Here is an 8579-nt window from a genome sequence, read left to right as displayed (position 1 = left end):
CATATTATCTAAACAGTGACCAGGTTACAGGTTATTCAGTAACTCCTGAAAATAAAGTGGTGGAGCCTTCGCCACTCAGTCCAAAGCTGAGTGAACAAGCAGCAGAATGGATTGCATTAACAAAGACTTGCCAGCTGTCCAAAGACAAGACTGTAAATACACTGATTCTCGATACGCCTTTGGAGTGTGCCATGCCACTGGGCAGTTCTGGAAGGGGCGTGGGTTTATAACTTCTTGTGGGAGTACTGAACCGTTAAAAACAGGACAGTTGCCACAAAAACTAGCTGTCCTTCATCAGCCAGCCAATACTGGTGAAAGGACAAAAGAAGAAATAGGAAAAGATCTAGCGGATGTTGCAGCTAAAGCCACGGTACGACAGCCGTACAAAACACCAGGCTTACAAGCAGTCCCGCGGTCTGACCTGGTGTTATCTGCTCCTGAAAAGATCTGTTTGACTGTTCCTGCTGAAGAAATTGACTCTTGGAAAAGGTATGAAGCAACCAAAGACTCCCAGGGAAGAGGACTCCAGAGAGAGGGACGGAAAACCTTCCTATTTTACCTGAGCAACACCGGATTCCCATAGCAAAAACGCATCACCATCCAGGGCATTTGGGGACAGTTGCACTTGCCCAGACAGTGCTGAAGAATTGGTCGTGCCAGGAATTTATGCCACAGCCAAATAGGTAACTGCCTCTTGCACGCACTACCTTTAGCCTTAATGAATATTTAGCAAGACCTCAAAAAAACCCAAAGCTGTCTGCCTGTGAAACACTATCACAATCAGGCCTGGGCACAGCTACTACAGCCAGTACCTCTAGAAGGAACTTTGCTTCAATCGAAGGAATTATGTTTGGGTAAAACACATGAAAAAAAGGAACACTTATCTCCTTGGTGGGAGGGACCATTGCTGGTGTTGCTCACCTTTCTCAGCATAAAGGTGGAAGAAAAAATGACTTGGATCCATCACTCCCACCTGAAAGCTGTGACCGGTGTAGAATTGGAACCTCCTGACGCCGAGGGAACATCCATCCCTGGAGAGACAAAACTACCCATAGCCATGAACCTACACAGAGCTGGTGGATTGGCTGTGACCTTGCTAACCTTGTCTAAAAAATTCAACAAGAGGAAAGTTGAAAGTACTGTGTTACTTATGAATTGCACAGGGACTGAACTATATCCTTACCAAAACTACAGTGTAATCAAGAGAGAATTCTCTTTGTTGCAATATGCTGGGTTTTTTTTTTCATACTAATAATAACTTAAACCCTTACACAAAACCTGTTATAATGATACATCACATCATAGATTTGTTCTGGGCTGGAGTTTATCGAGCTCTGCAAACTCCCAAACAATGTGGATGTTTGCAGAGAAATTAACACGGTATTCTGTAGGAAGCCATAATCAAGGGAAAGATAATTGTAAAATGTTGGTTTCCTATGGGAGCCTGATTGCTTTGGGTCATCTAATCTGGGTCCAAGCCTTACTGGCTTACCTAAACAACCAGAGCCAGTACCCGCTAACCCTTTTGCAGGACATAGTTACCTTGATTATGATTTCTTTGAGGATTCTACTCCTCTATTTACACAGTTACCTGAGCAATATTGGATATGTGGAGAAAGGGCATGCAAGTATTGACCCCCGACCTGGGCTGGGCAGTGTACTCTCGGTGCATTAATACCATGAGCACAGGTTAGAACCAGTATCTCTTCTGCCTCTGGAGCTCATAACTACTGGTATATGGGAGAAAAAGCATCACAGCCCTCTGACAGAATGTGGCACTGAGCTCCACCTGTGTGTAAGAGCTTTTATCCCATGGTTAGGGGTTGCTGAACGAGAAAGCATGGTTGGAAATGTGTCAACAGAATTAGAAAAAGCCATTAAAGAAACGGCAGATAGTATGACAGCCCTACAGGAAGAAATCACATGGTGATCACAAAAGGTAACAGAGACTCGATTAGCCTTAGGCTACCTATTAGCAGCAGAGGACGGAGTATGTGCGTTATTGAATGACAGCTGCTGGGTTTATGTAAATCCAGACCAGAAAAATGAAACTGATATAAACAAGGTAAAGACACATTTCAAAGTAATACATGAATTAAGACAGGCATCTCCCCTCCATCTGTTTGGGTGGTTAACCTCTTGGCTCCCACACTTGGGTATGATTGTGAACTAAAAGCATTTTGGATGTTGTATTCACTCTCTTATTTTGCTTTGTGATTATATATGTGTCTTTGCAGTGTTGTATCACCTTATGCACTCGACTTAGTACTAAAATAATGGATAACATAATGTGACAGGTCCCTTCCTATTATAACAATCAGTCTTTATAGTATAAAGGATATTCACTTTGTTACTGTATATTAGTTCACATTATACACTGCAATGTTATGAGGCAGTGGAATTTTACTAGAGACTTTGGTATTGTCCATGATTAAGTAAAACAAAATAAAGGCCAGCCCAGCCCTGGAAAGAAAGACTTTGCTTTGTGGAAGCTTAGAGCTGTCCCTGAAGGATAAAGGATACCCTGGGACAACCAAGGTAACGCCAGCATCCCACCCCTTCTCACACCTCTTTGAAACCCTCCCAGCGTTGTCTGGCATCACAGATCAGTCACTCGAGCAAGGCTGACTCCAGGGACAGCTGGATCAATAGACAAGGAGCAAGAATGCTGCAGAAATGTTGTTCTTTTGCAAAGTTTTACTATGATTAGTGATCGGTAGTGTCGGTGTTAGTGATTAGTCAAATCATGTTGTACCTGAATGTTTGAAGGGTATAAGAATCCCGTGTAAAGCCACATTCCGGGTGCTCCAATTTTGCTGGGACACCGCATGTGCATGAATAAATATTTGCCTCTGTAATTCTTTGCTTTGCCTCCTAGCCTCTCTCCTCGGTCGGCACGGGCCAGTTGCGAATGTTTGTGACAGTCAGCACTGTTCAGCAGTGTATTGGGTTTGCGTGGCAAGGTTTTGGTAGTGGAGGGGCTACAGGGGTGGCTACTGTGAGAAGCTGCTAGAAGCTTCCCCTATGGCCAATAAAGTTAATGTCAGCGGGTTCCAGGACGGACCTGCCGCTGGGCAAGGCCAAGCCAATCAGCAACAGTGGTAGAGCCTCTGGGATAACAGACTTAAGAAAGGGAAAAGAAGTTACAGGAGAGTTGCAGTTGCAGCCAGAGAGAGTGGAGTGAGAATATGTGAGAGAAACAACTCCGCAGACACCAAGGTCAGTGAAGAAGGAGGGGAGGAGGTGCTCCAGGTGCCGGAGTGGAGATTCCCCTGCAGTCTGTGGTGAAGACCATGGTGAGGCAGGCTGTCCCCCTGCAGCCCATGGAGGTCCACAGTGGAGCAGATATCCACCTGCAGCCTGTGGAGGACCCCACGCTGGAGCAGGGGGATGCCCGAAAGGACGCTGTGACCCTGTGGGAAGCCTGCACTGGAGCAGGCTCCTGGCAGGACCTGTGGCCCCATGGACCCATGGACCCGTGGAGAGAGGAGCCCACGCTGGAGCAGGTTTGCTGGCAAGACTTGTGACCCCACGGGGGACCCACGCTGGAGCAGTCTGTTCCTGAACGACTGCACCCTGTGGAAGAGACCCATGCTGGAGCAGTTCGTGAAGAACTGTAGTCCGTGGGAAGGACTCACATTGGAGAAGTTCATGGAGGACTGTCTCCCATGGGAGGGACCCCACGCTGGAGCAGGGGAAGAGTGTGAGGAGGAAGAAGTGGCAGAAACAACGTGTGATGAACTGACCCAAACCCCCATTCCCCGTCCCCCTGTGCCGCTCACGGGGGGAAGAGGTAGAGAAAATCGGGAGTAAAGTTAAGCCCGGGAAGAAGGGAGGGGCAGGGCGGAAGGTGCTTTTAAGATTTGGTTTTATTTCTCATTATCCTGCTCTGATTTGACTAGTAATAAATTCAATTAATTTTTCCCCAAGACGAGTCTGTTTTGCCTGTGACAGTAATTGGTGAAGTGATCTCCCTGTCCTTATCTCAACCCATGAGCCTTTCGTTTTATTTTCTCTCCCCTGTCCAGTTGAGGAGGGGGAGTGATAGAGCGGCTTTGGTGGGCACCTGGCATCCGGCCAGGGTCAACCCACCACACAAATTCACATTAAAATCACTTTTGCTAATACCTTTGGTGGTGATTCTTTAAGTGATCTAAATCATTCATCCACGACATCCCTCTCCCTAGGCCAGCACAAGAGTCCTGCTCCAGAACAGAGCAGCCTGCTCCGAGTGGGTGCCTGCAGAAAGAGGTTTCTCTTTCTCATGGATTCCTCCCTGCAGGCACACAAATGCTGCCTTGCTCTTCTCCACAGTCATCCCTGCTCTCCAGAGAGCCAGGTGAGTGTGTCCGTGCTGGCCTGGCCAGCCACTCCTGGTTCCCTCTCCATGCTCCCTGCAAGGCCCCAAGCTGGCGGTGCTGCTCTGCAGAGTGAGGGGGCTGTGGTGTCCTTTGGCCATGGGGTGAGCCTGCAGTGGCCATGCTGGTCAGGGTGGGGAGCAGACCCAGCCAGAAAGGGATCACTGCTGCTGAGCCCCTTTCCATCTTCCCTTGATGCTCAATAGCCAAGGACAGGGCTGCGCAGGAGCAAGGCGTGTCTGCACTGGCACAAAGGGCAGGGCAGGGCTGCACTAGATCCAGCCCATGGGCTTTCCAAGAGGCTTTCGTGAACCACTCTCCAGCCTTTGGTCCTATTGCCTGCTGGCTCCTCAGAGCCTTTTCTGGCATTGCAGAGCCCTCGTTAGCTCGTGGTCTCCTCAGGTTTGCCTTTTCTTCCAGGACACTCCACCTCCGATGGTCACTAATTTTAGGAGGTGTAACTCACTGCCAAGTCAGACTCACACACTGTTCCTGGAGATCCCCTGACTTCTCCTGGCACCTCCCAATTCCTCTCCAGGATGGCATCTGCCATCAGCCCCACTGCAGGTGAGACAGCACCAGGGAGATAAGTCAAAGAACAACTGCTGTCTGCTTGGACATGTGCCACCAAGAAGAGAACTCTTGGTCCAGCCCTCAGTGCCTAACAGATCCCCCTGCGACTCTGAGCTTGTCTCCCTGAAGCTATCGAGAAACCCAGAAGAGCAAAAGTCCTTTTGAGGGAGCGGCTCCTTGGGTATAGTCCTGACACCACCTTTGGAAGAGGCATCCGGCTTTCTGGCCCTGCCCTGAGGAGCCCTTTTTGGTGACGGCTGTGCTAGCAGGGAGGCCAGCTCTGACACAGTGGTTCACTTGGTCTGCTCCTGCCCACAGCCACAGGGATGCCACCGTAGAGACAACAGGACTGTCTCAAGGTCCACGAGCCCTTAGAGCTAACAACACAAATGCAAGGGCACAAGAGGAGAGTGTGGAAGGGAGGAGAGACCAGCACTGAAAAGAGCATGTCCTACTGCTGGCCATGGCCATGGCTCCAGGCAAGCAGCAGCCCTGATGATACGCAGGCAGGAGAGAGGGAGTGCCCGCTGAGGCAGCAAGGTGCAGCCTCGGGGGCCCCATGGGCTGCTCCTCCATGGGGCAGCTGCGATTTGGGCTCCTTAACCCTTTCTTCCTGCTGGGCTGTGCCCCCACCTCCAGAGAAGATTTGGAGAGAGGAGAGCTCAGACCAAAGATTTTCTGCTGGCTTCTTTATTTATGCAAGCAGCCTGGTACCGTAGGTCCATGTGCTGGTTTTAGCTGGGGTAGGGTTAAATTTCTTCTTAGTAGCTGGTATGGGGCTATGTTTTGGTCTTGTGATGAGAACAGTGTTGATAATACAGGGATGTTTGCTTTATTGCTGAGCAGTGCTTACACAGAGTCAAGGCCTTTTCTGCTTCTCACACCTCCCTGCCAGCGAGTAGTCTGGGGGTGCACAAGGAGTTGGGAGAGGACACAGCCGGGACAGCTGACCCCGACAGACCAAAGGGATATTCCAGACTATATGACAGCATGCTCAGCAATCTAAAGGTGGGGGAAGAAGAAGGAAGAGGGGGTGTTCAGAGTGACGGCGTTTGTCTTCCTGAGTCACCATTACATGTGATGGAGCCCTGCTTTCCTGGAGATGGCTGAACACCTGCCTGCTGATGGGAAGTAGTAAATGAATTCCTTGTTTTGTTTTGCTTCCGTGCGCAACTTTTGCTTTACCTATTAAAACAGACTTTATCTCAACCCATGAGTTTTCTCACTTTTACCCTCCCAATTCTCTCTCAAAAAAAAAGTCCTGACCTCTCCTGAGATACCCTGGAGTATTTTAAGGTGTAGGGGTACCTTAATGATGCTGAAATAGTATGTGTTGAAATACTTTCCTCACGGAATCTTTGATCTCTTTGTTCCTCATGCTGTAGATGAAGGGGTTCACTGCTGGAGGCACCACTGAATACAGAACAGTCACCACCAGATCCAGCCATGGGGAGGAGATGGAAGGGGGCTTCAGGTAGGCAAAAAAAGAGGTGCTGACAAAGAGGGAGAACACGGCCAGGTGAGGGAGGCACGTGGAAAAGGCTTTGTGCCGTCCCTGCTTTGAGGGGATCCTCAGCACGGCCCTGAAGATCTGCACATAGGACAGCACAATGAAAACAAAACACCCAAATCCTAAACAGACGCTAACCACAAGAAGCCCGACTTCTCTGAGGTAGGAGTGTGAGCAGGAGAGCTTGAGGATCTCGGGGATTTCACAGAAGAACTGGTGCAGGACATTGCCTTGGCAGAGTGGTAGGGAAAATGTATTGGCAGTGTGCAACACAGCATAGGGAAAACACTGCCCCAGGCAGCTGCTGCCATGTGGACACAAGCTCTGCTGCCCAGGAGGGTCCCATAGTGCAGGGGTTTGCAGATGGCAACGTAGCGGTCATAGGCCATGACGGTGAGGAGAGAATACTCAGCTGAAATGAAAAAGACAAACAGAAAGAGCTGGACTGCACATCCTACATAGGAAATAGACCTGTTGTCCCGCAGGGAATTGGCCATGGCTTTGGGAAGAGTGGTGGAGATGGAGCCCAGGTCAAGGAGGGAGAGGTTGAGGAGGAAGAAGTACATGGGAGTGTGGAGGCGGTGGTCGCAGGCTACGGTGGTGATGATGAGGCCGTTGCCCAGCAGGGCAGCCAGGTAAATGCCCAGCAAGAGCCAGAAGTGCAAGAGCTGCAGCTCCCGTGTGTCTGCGAATGCCAGGAGGAGGAACTCCGTGATGGAGCTGCCGTTGGACATCTGACCCCTTTGTTCCTGAGGTACTGCCAAAGGAAGAAAGCACACTCACAAGTGAGGACTGCTCTGAGCAAAACTCTTCCCTTTCCCTCCCCCTCCAGCACCCCACCCCACCTCCCCAACACCCATTGCCTATATCCCTTCTTTCAGGACCTTCATGCGTCCCCCAGGCTGGAGCTCAGGTTTGTGCTGGCTGAGTCTGATGTAAGGAGTAGGGCTCTGCCCATAGTCTCCCGAGGACTTGTACCTGCTCTACAGCACTGGGAATGGGGGAAAGTGGGTGACAGCTTCTGAAACTCAGCATTTGCCTTAGGGCTTACACAATCCTAAGGACACGGCAGGACGGTTTGGAAGTGCAGAGAGACCAGCACAGAGAAGACCACGTCCAGCTGCTGTCCATGGCCACTAGCTCCAAGGAAGCAGCAGCCCTGACATGCAGATTATATAGGTAACCCCCTTATAATATAGAGGAGCTGCTCAGCATCTTCTGGCAGCACAAGCCCAGGGAAGCTCCTGGATGTGCTAAAAGTGTAGGGACCTCAGCAGAGCCAGCTCAGTCCCCAGCCCCACACACTGCACTGTCCAGAGCCCCACAGCTTGGAAGGAACTGAGGCACTTTGCTCCCATGGACACAGCTGCATCGCAGGACCCGCAGCGTCAGTGTGTGCGCTGCACCTGAAGCCTCCTTGTTGCCAGAGAGTCCGAGGGTAAGACCAAGGGAAGCATGGACAGGAGGGTGAGATGGAGAAATGCTTCAACACTCTTGCCAAGGGAGCACTCGGGAGTTTCTCCTCCTTGGGCTGAACCTGCAGAGAATTCAACTCAGCTTGAGAACCCATGGCCTTGATGGCAGCAACTGCGCTGGGTGGGAGAGAAGACCAGGGGGTTGCTCAGCGGAAGGCATCTGCACTGCAAGGGACAGCAGGGAGGTGCCAGAATCCCCCTCCCAAGACCTTGATGGTAGCAGCTCTCTCTCTCCGCCTGCCCATGTCTCTGCTGCCTGGAGCTGTCCCTGCCAGGAACCATTTCCCTGTCCCCACGCCTCCTCCCTCTCAGTGCTCACAGACCCCATCCCAGCCGCTGTGTGCTCAGCTCTGCCCTGCAGACCCCTCCTGGCAGCAGGGCACTGCCCAGGGGCAGCTCAGTGGTTGCAGGCTCTGATGGGAACATCAGACCAACCCTGAGGAGGCTGCCAAGGTGCCTCTGGTGCTGTCTGTAAGCTGCAGGGTGTTGATTTCTGATACTGCCAGGTTGATTCATCTCTAAGAGGAACAGATTTGGAGTTTACGTGCCTGCTCCCAGAGAGGTGACTTTCTATGTCCCATTGCCCACCAGAAAAAACAAGAGTAGAAAACAGAAAGAACGGGACCCTGAGCTTTCAAGTAGACATTGCCTTGATGTGCTTCT

General features: G+C 50.8%; 1 pseudogene; it reads right to left on the bottom strand.

Moving 5' to 3' along the window:
• Positions 1–2739: 2739 nt before the first annotated feature.
• LOC127028301 (olfactory receptor 14J1-like) lies at positions 2740–7175 on the bottom strand (annotated as a pseudogene).
• Between the last annotated feature and the right edge of the window lie 1404 nt (positions 7176–8579).

The sequence above is a fragment of the Gymnogyps californianus genome, unplaced genomic scaffold (assembly GCF_018139145.2).
Source record: "Gymnogyps californianus isolate 813 unplaced genomic scaffold, ASM1813914v2 HiC_scaffold_31, whole genome shotgun sequence".
NCBI lineage: Eukaryota > Metazoa > Chordata > Aves > Accipitriformes > Cathartidae > Gymnogyps > Gymnogyps californianus.
This window is presented reverse-complemented; position numbering and strand designations above follow the sequence as displayed.